This window comes from Trachemys scripta, chromosome 1 (genome assembly GCF_013100865.1).
Source record: "Trachemys scripta elegans isolate TJP31775 chromosome 1, CAS_Tse_1.0, whole genome shotgun sequence".
NCBI lineage: Eukaryota > Metazoa > Chordata > Testudines > Emydidae > Trachemys > Trachemys scripta.
In genome coordinates this window covers 42,794,901-42,813,564 of record NC_048298.1, presented here as the reverse complement: position 1 = coordinate 42,813,564, position 18,664 = coordinate 42,794,901, and the positions used below count along the sequence as shown (strand labels likewise).

General features: G+C 38.6%; 1 protein-coding gene across 2 annotated transcripts in view; it reads right to left on the bottom strand.

The window, feature by feature from the left end:
* Positions 1-18,664, bottom strand: part of TSPAN12 (tetraspanin 12) — a 64,419-nt gene that overhangs the window by 22,098 nt on the left and 23,657 nt on the right. The gene's annotated exons all lie outside the window — the stretch shown is intronic.

Sequence of the window (18,664 nt, the reverse complement as noted above, 5' to 3'; positions counted from 1 at the left end):
AAAACAACATTAATTTTTCATATAACTAAGACAGTGAAAACCAAAGTATTAAGGCATGATGATTCATTAAATAAGCCCTGAAGTTTACCTTTTGCTATAAACATGTTTAAATAATGTGACAAGGTGAAATAAATGTGGTTTATTTCTAATTGACTTAATATGAAATATGTCAAGCGTTGCCACGGGGATATGAATTAATTTCCAAGTTACCTCATGGAACAAGACTATCATGACATTTTATACAGAAACAATTCCAAAGAGGCTAATATTTTTGTTCCCCACACATACACCAAAACTCATCATTTTCCACTGTTCCTTATTTAGAATAACTACAGGAGTTGCAATCAAAACCCAAGTAGAGCTAACAACATGAACATGATAGATGGAAAAAATCTTCAAAATGTTTGTAGCAAGAAGGAAATTCTATAGGTCTATGTAGTTAATAAAATATTAAGAAAAACTGTATACAATATCAAATAAACCACTGAACTTGTGGGATGAAGCTGCTCAGAAGGCAAGACTCTGCATGATATACAATTGCTGTAAATCTAAAAGTTAGTTCAGTTTGCTTTTATTTGAAGTGTACCTTTCGTCCACTCTTGTGTGGTACCACTTCCTTCCATGTAGATGGGCTGAGTCCCTCCCTGTCCGCCATAGAGCAGAAAGACTCCATTTCCAAACTCACACCCTTTCTAAGAGTTGGCTTTATTTGGAACTCAAAAACAATTAACACAACAGAAACCTCCCACTAAGTTTTCCCCCGGAGCTTGCCTGTTCTTAGGACTTCCCTTCCCCACTTCTTCCCTCCTAGCTCCTTAGATCCTTGACTCCCAAGGGCCATTCCCACCTGCCTATTTTCTAGGGTGGAGTTAAAAATCCACTGCTTTGTGACACAATGACCTAGAAAACCATGCCCACACCACACCAATTCCTCCTGCTTCTTTCCAATAGGTCTTCAGGTTCTATTTTCTTCTCAGAGAAACACAGACCCAATAAGGGTTTGTCTACATGCAGAGTTGTTCTTGATTAACAGTTCCTGATTAACTCCATGTCTGGACACTTTTACAGGACATTAGGAGTGGAAGGGACCTGCTGGGTCATCAAGTCCAGTCCCCTGCTAGCACAGACAACCCTGTCATATAATCCATTCATAAATATATCAAGCTCCATCTTAAAGCTAATTAGGTTGTTTGTCTCCACTACTCTGGAGTGATTGGAAGGCTGTTCCAGAATCTCACTCTTCTGATTGTTAGAAACTGTCTTCTAATTGCCAACCTAAGTTTATTCATACCTATCTGTCCTTCTTTACGCTAGGGAAACCCACTTTATACCCATTTGTTCTTCCACCAACATTGTCCTTTAGCTTAAATTGCTCTTCTCCCTCCCTGCTGTTTACCCCTTAATGTATTTAAAGAGAGAAATCCTATCCCTTCTCAGCCTTCATTTTCCTAGGCTAAACATGCCAAGCTTATTCCAGAATAAGAATGCTTTGACTGCCCACTTTGAAAGTGGGGTAAACTAAACAGAAACAAGACACTCTTGTTCTAGAGTAAGTGAGTCTACACATGGAGTTAATCAGCAACAACTCCATGTGTAGATAAGCTCTAAGATATAGAATAAAAACACTGTGGAACTAATAAGACACATGCCAAACGCCACCACTCAATCATCTCGCAATCTCCCATTTCCTGCTCGTTTTCATATCTGATCTGCTTGTATTGTAAGCACTCTTTGCAGGGAACCATTTCTTCTTACCTTCTCTGCACAATGTTATAAACTTCAGTTGTGAGCCATGTTCTCTGTTGTGCAGACATAAAGCCAAGAAAATAAATACAATTAAAAATGACGACCAAGTATAAACTATATGAACTTCTCAAGTTGTCTCATAGCCAGTAGGAAAGTGGGTGCTAAACCAGTGGTGTTGGACCTGTAGCTCATTCTCATGATTTAGGACAGGTGGTGGAGAGGATTTACACCATGACATGCCAAATTCCATTAAAGAAAGTATCAGAAGCCACTAAAGAAAGTAAATGGAAGTTAGAAATGACACATTTGGATTAAGATTTACTACAGGCACTCAGCATCTTTCAGAATCAATCCTTTTGACTCTCTCTTAAGAAAAGTCCTCTGGTCACAAAGGTGAGAGAAGAAAAGAAGAGACACAATATGTGCAGACTTAATTTGCAAAATAACTATACTGCAATAAATTAACTACTGCAATGATATTAAAGTATCTCTACAACCACAGATGTGCTTCAATTTCTTCCTCCTATTTTGGGGGAATCTTATAATTCTCCCTGAATTCAGTGAGTTCCAAAACAAAAAATTCATACAGAAGTTGTGTGAAAAACTCCTGTAATTATTATTTAAATTTACTTCCCATAATTTTCATCTTCCAAGCCACACAGAGCGTTGCTGGCCACAATTCTGACCTCTTCGTTCCCAAACAAATTCCCAGAAGAGTCTGAATTCCAAAATAAATTCAGCTTCTCACAAGAAGCAAAAACTCTTGCTTTTGTCAGTCACAAGAATCTGGTTTCCACAACAAAGGTTTAATTAATTCTTTCCTGCTATTGTGGGTTGAGTGGCTGAGTTCTGGGGGGAAAAAAGCTCTTATTCCCCGATAGAAAAGATCATGCTCTTTCTATGCCACTCTCAAACTCTTGCATATGATATTCCCACAATTCTAGTTCCTACATTGCTCTCTATAATGTTTGGTTCCTTCCAAGGTTTTTTCTGCTCTTCTGCAAAGACCATCCTCTATATCAATAATCAATAGTTCAAAGCATCCAATACTCACAGAATCAGAAACCTCTGAACTAGGAGGTATCCCAAAAACTGACATTTCTCTCTCCTATATGGTTGGTAACCAGTTTTCTCCCTATTAGAGTTGTGTGAAATCTCCATAAAGTTCACATGGTTTGTAACCTTGAAACTGGCCCAAGAGCTGTGTTTGTAACTCCATGAGGTTTCCATCATCAGATCTGAGGGGGAAAAAGCTCTGTTTTCTTGACAGAAGCTGAAAGACTAAAATATTGGAAGAAAGTACTCTGTTTAAGGTAATACGACAAAGAAAGGGATACAATGTGTGCTGCTGTACCAGGCATGAGTGCCTAAACCTCAGCCCCCATGAAGTACTGCATAAATGCTAACAAGCAGCAGTACTTTGTTCTTCTGTTACTCCTGTCCTGAGCTGTTAATGCAGACTGGCCACAGGCAGATGCAGCAGCTAAGCAGAGAAACTGCCTCTCAACAGAAGGAAGCCCTGACAATACCTGGACACAGCACATGTAGTTGGATGGATGTGTGCACTCAACTCCTCCCCATCCACTCAGGATAGGCAGCTGCCGTGAAAGTGCCCTGTGGAGCTTTAAAGAATCCTGCCTTTTCAGTATTGCAGCCCTGGGGATGGGAGGATACATACAGAGGGAAAGAACTGAAGACTCAAGAGTTCTGAAGAGATTCCTTTCTGCTCACTTTCAGTGCACAAAGCAAGTTGGGGTGCGGGGGGGGAGGGGCGCGATGAAGAGAAAAGGAGTATTGCAGCTGCGGGGAAAGAGAAAGTCATCATTGGGAGCTCCAGACTAACAGAGATGGGGAGAGATACAAAAGGAGGAGACATTAGGACAAATCTTCTGGAGGCACAAAAGCAACAGAAATTTCCTGTAACTACCCTGCTGGGGATACCCCCCCCCCCCCCCAAGGTGGGGAATCTCCAGCAGATGTAAAAAATTAGGGCTGTGAAGCAATTAAAAAAATTAATGGCAATTAATCACACTGTTAAACAATAATAGAATACCATTTTTTTAAATATTTTGGATGTTTTCTACATTTTCAAATATATTGATTTCAATTACAACAGAGAATACAAAATGTAGAGTGCTCATTTTATATTTATTTTTTATTACAAATATTTGCACTGTAAAAAACAGTAGTATTTTTCAATTCACCTAATACAAGTACTGCAGTGCAATCTCTTTATTGTGAAAGTTGAACGTACAAATTTAGAATTATGTACAAAAAAATAACTGCATTCAAAAATAAAACATTGTAAAACTTTAGAGCCCACAAGTCCACTCAGTCCTAGTTCTTGTTCAGCCAATCACTCAGACAAACAAGTTTGTTTAAAGTTGCAGGAGATAATGCTGCCCGCTTCTTATTTGCAATGTCACCTGAAGGTGAGAACAGGTGTTCAGATGGCACTGTTGTAGCCAGCGTCGCAAGATTTTTACGTGCCAGAGGCGCTAAAAAGATTCATATGTCCCTTCATGCTTCAACCACTATTCCAGAGGACATACGTCCATGCTGATGATGGGTTCTACTCGATAACGATCCCAAGCAGTGCGGACGATGCATGTTCATTTTCATCATCTGAGTCAGATGCCACCAGCACAAGGTTGATTTTCTTTTTTGGTGGTTCCAGTTCTGTTGTTTCTGCATCGGAGTGTTGCTCTTCTAAGACTTCTGAAAGCATGCTCCGCACCTCGTCACTCTCAGATATCGAAAGGCACTTCAGATTCTTAAACCTTGGGTCGAGTGCTGTATCTATCTTTAGAAATCTCACATACAAATGTTTAGCATATTTGGCACATAAATACCTTACATTGCCAGATACAAAAGTATCATGCGAATGCCTGTTCTCACTTTCAGGTGACATTGTAAATAAGAAGCGGGCAGCATTATCTCCCGTAAAAGTAAACAAACATAATTGTCTTAGCGATTGGCTGAACAAGAAGTAGAATTTAATGGATTTGTAGGCTCTAAAGTTTTACATTGTTTTGTTTTTGAGTACAGTTACGTAAGGAAAAAAAATCTAAGTTGCACTTTCACAATAAAGAGATTGCACTACAGTACTTGAATGAGATGAATACTATGTTTTATCATTTTTACAGTGCAAATATTTGTAATAAAAAATAATAATATAAAGTGAGCACTGTACACTTTGTATTCTGTGCTGTAACTTAAATCAATATATTTGAAAATGTAGGAAAATATCCAAAAATATTTAAATTTCAAATGGTATTCTATTGTTTAACAGTGTGATTAAAACTGCAATTAATCATGATTAATTCTTTTAATCGTGATTAATTTTGAGTTAATCGCGAGAGTTAACTGCAATTAAATCGACAGCCCTAGTAAAAATCAGCATAGCCAACTGCTACACCTCCCTCCCCACAATCTCTGGTGCAGGTGGTGTATCAGGAAAGTGTCCAGAGCACAATGCACTTCAGCTATCCCAAGTCCATAGGAGACCATATTCAGCTAGTGCAAGTTACAGCAGCCCTCCAGGTGCCCTAAACTTTACCAGGGCCAGAGCACAGAATCAGAGAGTTAGAAGCAAAAGCTGAGCAGAGCAGAGAAACTGGCCAGTATAATATATAACAGGCCAGAGAAAAATATGGACTGGAGAGACGACAATGAAACTGGGACATAGATGAGGAGAAAAAGGAAATAAATAATAGAAAAAGAGAGAAAACATAAGTACAACATGAAAGGTGGTAGTAAATTTGTTTTGTTTTTGCTAGAAGGCTGGTGGAGTATCAGGGAGGAGAATAGGAATCAGTGTAAAGATCACAAATTTTCACTGTGCACACATAATGGTCACTGCAGTTAACTGAAAACTACTGCTAGAAAAACCTTTCTGGTGTTATTCTTAAACACAACTCACCATGGCCCCAAACATATGCCTTCCTGTTTTTCCCTTTTGCCTCCATGTAATGTTAAAAACAGGGCAATGCAACTAATTTCTCATTAGCTGTGATGTGCCATGATTTTTGCTTCCTTTTACTAACCTAAATTAATAAGCAACAAGCATGGAATACATTGTGGGAACAGGTGTTTTCTTAGTCATAATAATCATTTGGTTGCAAATGCAAGAATAGCGCTGGCAAGCAAAAATCACTGTCCCCTGCACCGAATCTCAGACATTTTGTATCACTTTAAAGGTGCTTGTGCCAGCTCTTCCCATTTTGCTCAGCCAGTAACTAATGTTGAATGTGTCACACTTGAAGTACCTCGCAATATAAAATCATTCTCCCACTGCTTTTGGTCTTACAGAGAGAGGGCTTTTTCATGCTGTAATTGAGCGCAATTGCAGAGGAGGATATAAAGTATTGATACAAAATAAGAAACACAATAAAAATGTTTTATTCAGAGGAGGCATCACAGAATATATCCTTCATACTCCTACAGATTTCTACTTGTCTTGGACATTCCCCATGATGCTCGTAATGAACAGGATCATCAATACCAGGATTTTTGTTTATGCTTTTGTAGCAACAGGTAGAAACCCTGGTGACTAAACTCCTCTCTCCATTTCTGAAATATGTCAGGCAGGATTGTGGAGGGAGATGGTGCGGGGGGAGAAAGAGATTTCATTTTATTTAAAAAAAAAAAAACACACAACAACTGAATGGGTTTTTGTTGAATTGCTACCAATTATTTTTCTTATTTTGAACCATGTCTCTGAACCATTTACACAAATATAACATATTTGAAATATTGTTGATATAGAAATATTAAGATCTAATTTCAACCTGCGAATAAAAAAACTAAAGAGTTTAAAGGGAAGTGTCATGGGGTAGTCTCCCTCAGTAAAAGGGCCAGAGACATGTAAACAGCTTCTCAAATCCTTCTCTTCTGCCAGGGGACAAGTTCCCCAGCACAGGTACTGAGTAAGACAGCCATCAGACTGACTTCTGAGGACCCCCACTCACAAACCACGGAGGAAGAGTGGTGCCAGGTTGGGCTGGGAATGGGAAGAGAAACCCATAGAGACTGCCATGATTTAGGGTATGTCTTCACTGTGGAGTTAGCCTGAGTGACTGGTGCCTCAGTCTGAACAATGGGGATAGCCTAGCCTGGGTGTTAGCAGCCACACTGCTCACCACCATGTCCTCCGGGACATTCCCCATGTGTGTCGCTATATCCCATGGTTCTTTCTGCTGCAGTAAGCTGAGCCGTTTACTTGGAGGATTATCAGCACTCCAGTGACTTACCCTGTGTCCTCACTGCTAAGTGGGCATGTTACCAGCCAAAGTGAAAACAGAACCTGGGCTCTAGACTATAGCCCCAGTCATGCCAGCTAGACAGGTTGAATGCACTTCCCAACTTGGGTGACAGAATTTTGTGCGTGAAAAGAGGAGGCATTAAAGAAAACACCTGGGTAAGAGTGAGGGCTAGCTGTATGGTGAACACACCTCCTTATACAGCCCCCCAGGGCTGTCTAAATCACACCAGGAGCCACAGAACAGCCCAAGATTAAATGGTCATACAAAGGTGGCTTAAATTCACTTACCCTTCTCCCCTTATACCTGGGCGGCAAGTTCTGTTCTGTGCCTCTTATAGGTGCAGGTCAGAATCTCACCCCATCTGCAATCTTAACTCCTGCCTTGCAAGACAGAATCACAAGGCTTCTAATCTGGCCTCCTACACAAATGATTAGTGCATCCCATCACATGAAACCTGTCCATTAGCAAACTATAAGAAAATTAGAGTACTATCTAGATTCCTAGAGGTAATGGGGAATGGATGGAGTCACGGGTGATTGAAGAGGGAGTGTGCTAATGAATGGAGTCAGCTGTCAGTGGGTGTTGAAGAGAGGGGAGAACAGGTGGTATCTTGAAAAAGCTTTCCATTTGGGGGTAATATGTGCCTTTTTATTTGAGGGATAAGTATGTTTATTAGTGAATCACACTGTGTTTTGTGTTTCATTTAATAAAATCTGCTGTTTTTACTATTTTTTTTTATTTTCCCAAGTGGTTTTTTCCACCAGAAGAGAGACACCAGGTTTTTCAGGCTTCAGAAAAACTGCAACCCTAACACTAGAAAGACTGAAGGAGCTAATAAGCATAGCTGACCTCCTCAAAGTCTCTGCCTTGTTTACAGCACCTTTTTGGGCAATGTGTTCCACATGGAAGCAATGACAAGAAAGAGCTGAGAAAGGAGGACAAGGGCTGAGAGGAGATTCCAAGGGTAAGCAGCTGCAGAATGAAACCTTAAGGGAAACTTTCAAAGACTGGTGTACATGGTATGTGAAACAGATGCCAAAACATTCTATGAGGATATGTGTAGTATTTCCCTATGGCTAACAGCCTGAAAGCGTCAGCCTCGTTCTGCAAGCCATCCAGACATCTGTCTGCGTCATTTGACTACCAACAAAATATGTTTGATTACCAATGGGAACCAGGCCCCTTCCATGAAAAGTCTAGTAAAAAACCTTGCAGTCACTGTTACTTTGTTATAGTTTGGAACTAATTAGCCATGGAGGCTATTGAAAAGGATTCACCCAGGTACAATTTTCAGACATTGATTTATTACTTGTAAAAGGAGTCAGACTAATAGCTAAGGAAACTGAAGTCCTTTGTTTATCTATTCCTGCAGTGAAAGCTTCTCCCATGCTGCCCCAGCTATGTCCTCAACCCAGTTTTGAGGGGATTAATAGTTAATTTATCATTCTTATTCAAACACTGGGTGACAATGGCAATGTTTTGCATGGGTGATGTGGACACACATCAACAAGGAAGTGGACTGAAACTACTAATTCACAGGTTTAGGAGTGGTAGCCGTGTTAGTCTCTATCAGCAAAAACAACGAGGAGTCCTTGTGGCACCTTAGAGACTAACAAATTTATTTGGGCATAAGCTTTCGTGGGCTAAAACCCACTTCATCAGATGCATGGAGTGAAAAATACAGTAAGCAGAATATATATTATAGCACATGAAAAGATGGGAGTTAGCACTGACCCCCATTTGGTAAGGCAACTCTCAGCTTTTCATGTGCTAGAATATATATTCTGCTTACTGTATTTTTCACTCCATGCATCTGATGAAATGGGTTTTAGCCCACGAAAGCTTATGCCCAAATAAATTTGTTAGTCTCTAAGGGTACGTCTATACTACCCGCCGGATCGGTGGGTAGTGATCAATCTATCGGGGATTGATTTATCGCGTTTACGCAATAAATTGATCCCCGATCGCTCTGCCGTCAACTCTGGAACTCCACCACAGCGAGAAGCGGAAGCGGAGTCAATGGGGGAGTGGCGGCCATCCATCCCGCGCCGCGAAGACGTGAAGTAAGTGATTCTAAGTCGATCTAAGATATGTCGACTTCAGCTACGCTATTCTCGTAGCTGAAGTTGCGTATCTTAGATCGATCCCCCTCTCCCCCGAGTGTAGACCAGGCCTAAGGTGCCACAAGGACTCCTCGTTGTTTTTACTAATTCACAACGTAGACCACTGAGTGCCATCCTGTCCTTCAAAATTAATAGTCTCCACAGCCAAATTATCTGATAGCTGCAGAGTTTAGATGTCTCAGTTTACCAAGTTCTATCAGTATGCACAAATAATCATTTAAAGCTTGTCCTTTTCAAAACAACCTGACTCTACACAAGAGTTATAGTTGTATTTTTTTTTTAATTTTTTACAACTCCATTACACTATTACCGTTCATTTTCTTATAATCCAGAACTACTTTTCTGTAGTGAGATCAGTATCCCTGTGTTTTTAATTTTCAGATATATTTGTCCAAGTTATTTTTCTGATTAGTCCTTTTGCCATTATGAGTGTCTTTTTCTAATTAAACCAACACAAAATTCATTATAAACAGTAAAAGCTCCCCCCCATTCATATTCTCCTATGAGACATCAGTTTGTGCTGTTACCAACATTTACTTTACCATCTCTCCTTTATGGTAAGGAAGAAATTAATAAACACTTAGGAATTAGATTAATGCCTTCAAACAATTATTGTTATTCACTAGCTAAGGCTGTACTGTACAAGTCAATGGAGCTTCATGAAGGCACAAGTGTCCCTGCAAGATCATGTTTAAGAATTCAACAAAACATAGTTGAACACAGTCCCCCTGCCCTGAGGAAATTACAGAATAATGTCTCTTTCCCTTTCAGTATCATAGGATCTTATTAAAAACTAATAATCTTTTTTTTGCACAATCCAATGAATCAAATTATTCTTTTCAATAGGTTTTTCCTTTTTCATACAAAGGCAATTCATACAAAATGCTTCTTTGAGCAACAAAAGCCTCTTTCCCCTGATTAACAGCCCAATTCAGTATTGATATAGGGTGCCCTTTGCCCATGCACCTCAAAGGTTCTTGAAATGTTCCTTGATTCCAGGCAAGTCTCCCAGAAAGAAGTGAACTAAATGCTGTTCCACAATCAGCACAGGGTTGCAGAACCAGCTCTGAGTCCCTGTGTGCTCAAAGGTGTGTCTTTCTGTGCAACTGGTGGAAAAGGCAAGGCTAGGCAGGAAAAAGGGTGTGGCCAGCCTGAGGGGATATCACTCCACATTCCATACTTGCCAAAAGGAATGCATAGTTAGAGCAGTGGAGCTAGCTTCACTCCAGCCTTAGAGTTGTACTAACAATAGAGCTGGGTGACATTTTTTGACCGAAACTTTTTTGGCACAAAATACCGATTCAGTGATACGGAAACATTCAACTCAGTTCATGTTGGTTTTATCAAAAATTGTTTCGGTCAGAAAAAAAAAACAAAGAATTTTCCAAAAATCAAAATATTTCAAATTTTCAATTTGAAACAACTTTGATTCTAAAATGTCCTTCAGTTTTATTTAAAAAAATTAAAAAGTTTAAAAATGCTCAAAAGTCTAAACAAAACGTTTTGCTTGAGGTTGAACTAAATGTGTCATTTGACTTAAAACCTTTTCTTAAGACTTTTTGATGCACCAAAAACTTTGGACATTTTTGTTTTCAGGTCAACCCAAAATATATATCTTTTTAATTTTCAGCAAACCAAAAAAATTAATCAGTTATTCGCTCCGCTCTAATTACCAGGCTAGACACAGACCTAGACCCTGAGTCCTTCTAAATCTACTGTTACAGGGGACGATAAGCATATCACATAGGGCAGACAAAATATCCCCACTCACCTGGCTTTTATGGGTCCAAGGCCACAGTTTACAAATAGTTGTCACAGTGACTCAAAGTGTCCAAAGCTAGAACCATATTATACATTGTTGATAGAAAAACAAGGTGGAAAGTGCAGCCATTTCCAATACCAACAGACAGGTGTGTGGCTGGTTGCTACTGCACAGATGTGCTGAAAAGTCCAGTGTGATGTACAATAACTGCCACTATACTGGTGGCCATATCACACTGTCATCTCTGCTGCCATAGTTAGGAGCCATTTTCCTGCTTAGCCATTTGGCTATGAGTGGTTGCTGGACAGCTCTTCCCTCTCTGACAGTCTGGGCAATAGGGTCCTGAACTAGAGCATCTGTTCTTCCCAGGCACTGTGTAACAGAGTGCTCAAGACTGATGTTAGTTGCAAGAGGTGGGACGAATAGAGCATATGCACTTGCATAGATCCCGATCACTTGCAGGAGGATTTGGGCACTCCCGCTAGCTGCACGCCTGCCCCTCTGGAGGGGGTGGGAGATGTGCCACTAGAATACACAGCTCCTTATGTTAGCTGCTTATTCTTACTGACCGAGGGGCAGGAGTTATGTCAACAGCACTGCACAGTCAGAGCTCTGTGCAGAAAAGCAATCCCTACCTCTCCATACAGTGCTACAGGATGCTGAGCATCCTCAGTCCCCAGCTTCAATGGGTATTGAGAGGGAGGTGCTGAGCACCCTTTCAGAATTGAGTCCCACTGTATCTACTGTCCTTCATATCTTTAAACTAACCTAACCCAGATATTTCCGTTGCTGGCACCCAGATGTCTCCATCTGGTTTAGCCAACTTTCTCACATGGTTCTGGCAATGAAGTCTTTGTGGCTGCCCCCTGATGTTTTGGGCCCCACACTACAAGAAGGATGTGGAAAAATTGGAAAGAGTCCAGCGGAGGGCAACAAAAATGATTAGGGGTCTGGAGCACATAACTTATGAGGAGAGGCTGAGGGAACTGGGATTGTTTAGTCTGCAGAAGAGAAGAACGAGGGGGGAATTTGATAGCTGCTTTCAACTACCTGAAAGGGGGTTCCAAAGAGGATGGAACTAGACTGTTCTCAGTGGTAGCAGATGACAGAACAAGGAGCAATGGTCTCAAGTTGCAGTTGGGGGGGTTTAGGTTGGATATTAGGAAAAACTTTTTCACTAGGAGAGTGGTGAAGTACTGGAATGGGTTACCTAGGGGAGTGGTGGAATCTCCTTCCTTAGAGGTTTTTTAAGGTCAGGCTTGACAAAGCCCTGGCTGGGATGATTTAGTTGGAGATTGGTCCTGCTTTGAGCAGGGGGTTGGACTAGATAACCTCCTGAGGTCCCTTCTAACCCTGAAATTCTATGATCCAGATGCAGTTCTCTTTGGATGGTTCCATTTGCAGTTGCTGTGATTCCCAGTAGCTCCCAGATGCTCAACACTTTCTACCATTTGTGATACATGAATGTGCATGCGCACGCACACACACACACGTTATTATGTGTTTATGAAGGCAAGGACATGGAATGTGCCTTGCACTTAGAGCAGAAGGTAGTGGCGTTTGTGATGGTCCTTAGCTCCCGTGGTAATTCATCCCACAGTCTCAGGACAGCCCCTGAGAAAGCTCGATCTCCTGGACAGATGAGCTTTACTCTGTGGTGAGGTTGTGCAATGAGGTCACTTTAATGTTGCTGTTTAACTTGTCAAAGTCCACCCATGTGAGTTATTTGAATGAAAAACGCTGGTCAGAACAGGAAATAGATTAACTCTCCACCCTATTCCAATACAAAAATATCTAAACTCTATTCACTCAAACATCACCTCAAAAACTTCATCTTAGAGATGGAAAATGTTAGCCCAAAAAGAATTGTTTCAGAAAGTAACAAGTATCTAACAACAGGGGTTTAAAATGAAAACTATGTTGCAAACTTTTAAGGAAAATATTAGTAAAAGAAAAGTCAGACTTAAAAAATCCAAAACCAGTAAAACCTACATATATATATTCTCAAATACAAATAATTCTTATTTTAATCTGAATTTAAATTTAGGGGCAGATCTGGCTTCCCATAAACATTATACTACAACATTCAAAAACACTTAAATCCATCTTTCAAAAAGATAGGCCAACTAGCATGAGAAATGTACAATGCATTAACCACAAAAGTAATTTTATAGTTTAAAACACTGGAGAATACATTTTGAGAGACATTCACAAAATTGTGTGCCCCTTACTTCCCCAGCTACACCTTAGGCACCATGAGTTTTAACAAACAACAAGCTGATGAAAGCCATGGTATCAGAAAATGATGAACTCCAGTCTCTGTCCTGTCTAATGCTAAACTCTACAGACCCAATGCTAAGTACCTCTGTCAGTTATTTATTTTTTCTCTTTCACTGGTTGGTTAATAATAATGAAATCCTCAGAGTTTGTAAATAACAAAATTCCTGTGCCAAATATTTGTACAAGGTAATGGAGCAGCTGTGATTTTGTTAGTACTGTACTTGGGTCACAATGGATTCCTCTATTACCACAGCAATACCTGCTGCCACAAGACAGACTCAAGTTCAATTATCAAGAGGCTGACTCTCTCACTAACCCATGCTGGCAGGAGCAAGGAGAGCTGCAAAGAGCCAGGTGTTGCTATAGATTTCTCTAACTAGTATTCTATAGAGAACAAGATTTCCATCTAGAGAAAGCCACATTTGTCGTTATAGTGGACTTCTTACATCGTAATAAACAGCCAAATTCAATCCTCTGTAACACCGAGGCATCCCAACTGATTTAAATGGAATTGTATGGATGTAAAAGAATCTGTTCCAAAGTAAGCAACATAAAACACTGGTTCATACTCCGGTTGTGTTTGTCAGGTCATGGCTACAGTTTCTCTTAAGCTGCTAAGGGCTCAGATACTACAGTGATAAGTATGGTATAAAAACCAATATAGAATACAATTCTACTGAGAAATATAAATCCTTTGAGCTTATCTGCTATCATGGCACATTTGGCTGCATCTACACAACAACTTAGTTTAACAATGGTTAAACTCATTTGTGGTTGAACCCAGTTCTTACACAACTTGGTCTGGCTGGTGTGGATCGGGGCAAAACAGATTATATCCTGGTTCTATCATAACTGAGTGAAAAACATACTGTTAAACAAGTGTTTTGTCTGCATAGAGAATGTTTTAATAAATATTGTTTGGAGGATAAACAGTTTCCCACCATGTTTGTGACAAATGCTATCAGCAAACAGATTAACCCTAATATTTATCAAAATGTTTCCAACAGCTTTTCCTTTTATTAATTTAGTAAGGCTTTTGACACAGTCCCACATGACATTCTCATAAACAAACTAGGGAAAAGTAGTCTAGATAAAAAGACTATACTGAGCTCAAAGAGTAGTTATCAATGGTTTGCTGTTAAACTGGGAGGGCATATCTAGTGGGGTCCCACAGGAGTCAATCCTGGGTCTGATACTATTCAATATTTTCATTAATGACTTGGATAATGGAGTAGAGAGTAAGCTTATAAAATTTGCAAATGACACCAAGCTGGGAGGAACTGCAAGTACTCTGGAGGACAGGATTAGAATTCAAAACAACCTTGACAAAATGGAGAATTGGGGTCTGAAATCAACAAGATTAAATTCAATACTGATAAATGCAAAGTATTTCAATTAGGGAAGGACAAATTGGAGAGAGTCTAGAGAAGAACAACAAAAAAGGACAGAGGACTGAACCAGATATCCAGAGCCCTAGGCTAGCTCCCTACCCATAGGACCATCCTGCGAAACAATAGGAAATGGAACGAGTCATTATACTGAAAAATATATTCCCTGTACTCAAGAAAAAAAATATAAAAGATGACCTGCATGCTTGATATTAAGGGGAAACCCATTTATACTGTTTTAACTGAAAAATAAAAAATATTTTAATTTTTATATGTAAAGATTGTGCCACTGCTATCCAAATTGATATGACCTTGCATAAGTGTCAGATGCATTAATTAAATTTGTCTGTTTTCCCACTTATAAATCTAGTAGCTTATATGCAGTATTCCCCTTTCTTTATCCCTCCTCCCCTTTAAAAAAAAAAATTAAAAAACCCACAATTCAGGCTCCATCATTTCAGAGGGCAATTTTCCAGGCACGAAGGGCAGTTAGGTGAAAGCCATGGGGAGTTAGGCACCTAAATGCTTTTTGTGCCTTTGAAAATCTCCTTCTCAGTGTAGGTCATATGGAAGAGAAATAGAAGATTTTCATTTTTAACCTAAACACAAAAAGAAGAACAGGAGTACTTGTGGCACCTTAGAGACTAACAGATTTATTAGAGCATAAGCTTTCGTGGACTACAGCCCACTTCTTCGGATGCATATAGAATGGAACATATATTGAGGAGATATATATACACATATACAGAGAGCATAAACAGGTGGGAGTTGTCTTACCAACTCTGAGAGGCCAATTAATTAAGAGAAAAAAAACTTTTGAAGTGATAATCAAGCTAGCCCAGTACAGACAGTTAAGAAGTGTGAGAATACTTACAAGGGGAGATAGATTCAATGTTTGTAATGGCTCAGCCATTCCCAGTCCTTATTCAAACCGGAGTTGATTGTGTCTAGTTTACATATCAATTCTAGCTCAGCAGTCTCTCGTTGGAGTCTATATGCATCCGAAGAAGTGGGCTGTAGTCCACGAAAGCTTATGCTCTAATAAATTTGTTAGTCTCTAAGGTGCCACAAGTACTCCTGTTCTTCTTTTTGCGGATACAGACTAACACGGCTGCTACTCTGAAACCTAAACACAAAAGTAATTCTTACATGAGATGCAAGTTAGTTTAGAAGACCTGTAAGGTTGAAAAATTAGTGAAATCTATGTGCCTTACACATACTGTAGCATCCTGATAGTCTCCTCAAATGAATTTATCAACTTGAGTATTTTTTTAAATCATATGCCTTTCAAGTGTTTTTTCACAACCAGATCCAGCAAGAGTGTAATTCAGACCTAAATCTTTAAATCCCAGCATCTTTCATTCTACATTACGCAAGAAACTAGTCTGCTCTCCTAGGGGCTACTCTAGTAAGTGATCAGTGCTTCAATTCCCATGGGCACCAATAAAAGTTGAAGTCACACTGTATCCTTCAGGATTGGGGCCCTAAATTGTTAACATTGTTTCTCATTTGTCTTTACTTCTTATATTCGCTCCTTTACTGAAATTACAAAGGAAACAGGCTATACAACAAAGTTGTATTGCACTAAATAGTGAATGACTGGACTTACTTGCTTAGTAATAATATCTGTTTAATTTTAGAATGGCACTGATTTAAATTCATAGGTTGTTCTTTCATTGTGCCAAGGCTTCCATTATAGGACTAGTGCTGTTAAACTGCATCAGCTGAATGCTATATAGTAAATAACAAGCTGTTTCATCTTATGGGCAGCAATCAAACCTAACTGAAATTAACTTAGTAGTCTCATCTCACTGCCTAGTAGTAAACTGGCCATTCTACAAAAACCACACAGATACTATCACAACAGGCAATCTCTGATTTGGAGAAATCCTCAAGAGAGGTTATAGAAAGCCTGATTCCTTAAAGTATTCATCTCCACTTCAGGGCTTTGGTCATTTTTAACAGAGAGCAAAGAAATTCACATTACAGCTGCTCATAATGCACATGGTGTCTTTATTACAGACATCTTCAGTCACACAGTCTACTAATTTTCATGAATATAAATACTAAACACAATTTAAATTAAAAAATAAAAATTACATCTACATAACAGTCAGATCAACAAGAGATACTAGAGACTGTAAGCAAATGTATATAGTATATACACAGAGAGAGCAGAGATTGCCATATGTATTTGTAAACATACAAACTCTTAATAGATCAAATCTACATAAACAGACCGAACTCCATTTTAACCAAATTAAAGTTTTCCCAGTTTAGGTCACTGCCAAGTGATCATATGTAAGCTACAGAAGATGATAAATTATGATCTTGTGGTTACATTCTGTTGTTATTAAGCAGGATAAACATGTCAGTTCAGTTTATGTGTATAGCTCATTTTAAGCTGAAAAGCTTTCAAATATTTAACTACAAATTGAATTTGAAGAACAAATGACTGCAATTTGCTCAGAGTGGTACAAATTTACTAATGATTGCTAGATTGGCTCTTCATTAAAAAGTTTTACTTATTCAGTTGTATTATTCTATTCATGTTTGGGGAATCTAAGTATTAAGACTCTTAAATGTTATATTTTTTAAAACATTCAATTAAACACGGTGCCTAAGAATTTCAGTCTTTGGTTCCAGACATTTTGGGGTTAGTCATTTTAACTGTTTGTGTATCTCAAAAGGAAAAATAAAAGCATGACAGAGAAGGCTGTTAATATTTTACACCTGGTTTCTTTCCTTATCTTTCAGTGAAACTGGTTTTGCAAAAGCTTGTTCTGTTGATGCATCACTTTTCTGATTAGTTTGATGAATGGAGTATTGACTTATGGCTGCACATCTCTGCAGTACAACAGCACTCTGCTTATTTACCAATTAGTCAAAGAGTGTGGCATACTTAAGAAGATATCATTTATTTTTTGCTTATCAGTCTGGTCAGCAAGAGCCAGTTCTCAGGCTCTCGAGAGTGAAATATTGCACGTTAAGCTGTAGGAATGTTTTGTTTTGATTTAATGTGATTTGACTGCTTAATACACATTAAATTAATTTATTTCCAGATTGTATTAAAAACTATAACCATTTCTTCTTCTCAGTTGGCATTTTAAATAAAATGCTGCACCTCCTAGGTTGCCAATTTTTTTTTTTTTTAATTCTGAAAAAATGAAAAGGATTTTTTTCAAATTTTCAGCCAAATATAAAATGTATTGTTAGGACATAATTAACAGGGCTTCATAGTGTATTTACCTTCATTCTTGTCTTAAAATCATAGCAATTAGTGATTTTTTTCATACAATAAAAGTGTTTTATAAAAAAAAAAAATCTTAAAAACTCTGGCAAAAGTATAGTTTGACAATGTAATAAAAACCTAAAGGGTCTCACGATGTCAACAACTTTTCTCTTTACATAAAATAAAAATGCTTTACCCCTTTATGTTAAAAATTCACCTAATGCAATAACTAATGTTTGAGAGTTAGCTCGGCCTAGAAAAAGTTACAAAAGACTGTCTCCCCATGTAAATAATATAATTCACAAAATAATTATACAGTCAGGAATTACAGAAATCTCTTTTTATCATTTTCCTGCCAGAACTAGTAAATCTGTAATGTAGGTCTTGGAACCTGCTCCCATTGACTTCGATGGTGCAAGACCAAGCCTGGAAATAGTATTTTTTTTTTTAAATGTATTCCTATTCTAGTACTGTAGGCTAAAATGAGCATTTCTCTTAAAATATGGAATCATGAAACAATAATCCCAATATTAAGGTTTTAAGAAATACACCAGAGGACAAATAGTGCTTGCTACTGTTGCAACTAGCAGAACACAATAATAATTAGTGCTACAGAACTTTCAATGATAATGCCAAATAACGGTCAAAGTCAGCCCTCTTAAACAAGCCTCTCTGATATGAAGCCCTCATAACTCTTTTTTGACTGTATCACATACTATAACTGTATCTTCTATTAAATAAAGTGGATAAAAATGATGTAGGGTAAATCACACATTCTTTCAGCTTTTCTTCCTCATTTTTCACAAAAATTGAGAAAATTAGGCTGGAATAGACATATGCATAAAATGCAGCTTTAGAAACTTCCAGGG